Source organism: Phocoena phocoena, chromosome 16 (assembly GCF_963924675.1).
Source record: "Phocoena phocoena chromosome 16, mPhoPho1.1, whole genome shotgun sequence".
Lineage (NCBI taxonomy): Eukaryota > Metazoa > Chordata > Mammalia > Artiodactyla > Phocoenidae > Phocoena > Phocoena phocoena.
This window is the reverse complement of record NC_089234.1, coordinates 68,480,666-68,483,260: the sequence shown is the minus strand read 5'-3', so window position 1 is coordinate 68,483,260 and position 2,595 is coordinate 68,480,666.

Here is a 2,595-nt window from a genome sequence, read left to right as displayed (position 1 = left end):
CCTCAGAGCGTCATGAAAAGGCAGCAGCACCAAGCACTTGCCATCTGCATATGGCCAGATCTATCACCACCTTCAGGTTAAATTTCTAGTCATTTTATAACTACGTAACTATTCAGTTAACCCCTCACTTTCTTCCCTTGAATAGGAGTTTGCATGCCATTTGCACCATATAGTTGCAACTCTGTGCCTTTGGACAAATTACTTATTCTTTCTGAGTCTCACTTTCCCCATCTGTAAACTATTTTATAGAGTTTTGAGTGACTTTTAAAGTGCTTAGAACAGTGCCTGACACAGAGTGAGAGGTCATTAATGTTAGCTGCTAGTAGAAATGTATTATTATTTTTATGATGTCTGAACCCATCATTCTAAAAGTAAATGTGATAAAAGAACATCTGTTGATAAGCATCATCTGTACAGTATTGATTCTAAAATTAACTACAGGTTTCAAATGCTAGTTAAGGGTATAACTAGAATCATCTTTAGAGGGTTGCAATAACAAGTTGTAATAACAAGTAAGTCTTCCAATGTAGCTTTCCTAGCTGGCTACAAAAGGAGCAGGGTGTCTGTTTCGCTCCCTGTTGGTTAGCATTATCATACCTTGGTGATGAAAAAGGTCATCCCAAGAGGTGTTTTCAAGGACAGAAGCATATGCCCACTATGGGTAAAAATAGACCTGAACGTTCATACTTAACATTTTGAATGTCTGTCACTAGCACACAATTATAACTAATCCCAGAAGAATTACCCCCTGTCAAAATGCAGCTTTTAGCTCAGGAGACAGAAATAGAGGATGTAAGATTTGGACAGGGACAGGACCAAATCTGACCCAATCCACCCTAGCTCCCATTTTCAAATGGGAAACCTGAAGCCCAGAGAGGTGACTTGCTTTTTTATGTCAGAGCTAGATTTCCACCTGCATCTACACCGAATCAGGCGCTCATGTTCCCTCTAACCATGGGATGAGTTCTCTCTTTGGATGTGGTCAGAAGTGTCAACCCACGTCAGCCATTTAACTAGCTGAGGCTCAAATTGGGGTTTTCCTCCAATTTATCTGTGTCTGAAGGAGACTTCCTAAAATAGAAGCTAGTATGAAAGAGCAAACATTATTTCACAGAGTGATATAATAATAAAAATAGGCGTGACCAATTTTTTGAAGTCATATACACATATGTAAAGAAGTACTCAAAACATATTTTTAGGTGAAAATAAAAGTTGCAAAACATTCTATAGAATATCCATAACACAGTCCATTGAGGGGTGTGTGTGTATGTGTGTGTACACAAACTTGTACATAAATGCATGGAAAAAAGCCTGGAAAGATATGCACCAAATTGTTAGCAACCCTCTGAGGAAGGGATGGGATTGAGGAAACCAAAATAAGTAGAAGGTAGAAGGACTCTTTACTTTTTATTCTACCTACTTCAGCATTGTTCAAATGTTATTACAGCAGTAATTTTTTACAACAAGTGTAGCTTGTGTAAATATAAACTTGTTTAATGTATTCAATATATTAGCCATGGTCTGTCATCATCTAAAGCATCCACAAAGCTTTTGCAGAACCTATTATAAGAAAGGGAAACATTTGGCCTGTGAAGTTATTTAATTTGCTTCTGTTCTCAAACCAAGACACACAGTAGTGAAAGTGCATCTCTGCTATGGTCAGTAATAACATACGAATCTTGATTTGGTTATTAGTGGTGCCAATAATATAAATGCTATCTTAGAGTATTGATTAAGTTTCTCTAGCATTTTAGAAACGACATAAAAATAGAAATCCATCAGTATACTTTTTATTTAAGGTTTGCACATAAACACACATAAAACAAAACCTCCTCTCCTACTTGTGCAGATACATTTTGTTATTTTAAGAATTAAAGAATTCCCTGGCAGTCTAGTAATTAGGACTCCATGCTTTCACTGCAGGCGGCATGGGTTCTATCCCTGGTCAGATCTTGCAAGCTGCATGGCATGGCCAAAATAAACAAACAAACTACAAGGATATATTCTTTTTTTTAAAAAAGGATTAACCATAGAACCATGCTTTTCACTTAGGCAATTCCATCAGAAATGAATTTTAACTCATGGCAACTTTATTCCCCAAACTCCATAGTTAGTACAATCACCAGCAGCAAAATAAAAATCAAGCTACGTTAACCCTTAGAAGCAAAATTATCTTCTAATTGTACTTTTACTTTTCTCTAGGGAATAGTAGTTTATTTCACATTAAGAAAATTTTATTGGATAGCCCTTATATTTGACTGTCAATTGAAATTTTAAAGTTCCTAAATTTTAGTTCAATTTTTCCCATAAAGGAGTAATAAAAGATCCAAACTGTTTTGTTGCTTATGTAGGGCACTCATCAGAGAACACGACTGAACTTCTGCTTGCACTAATAATGACTAGGTAGCCGTCATTTTTAAAAACAGTGTCACAAAAGCTATTTCGATGCTGTCATGCTTCAGAATAATTAGTTTCCATCAAAGCAACAGATTATCTGTTCATGTTGTCCACTGGGTCATTACAATGAACAACCAATACAGATAAATGATATCTAATCTTTTCTGCTCTTCTACTGAGCTGATGGATGGTTATGAC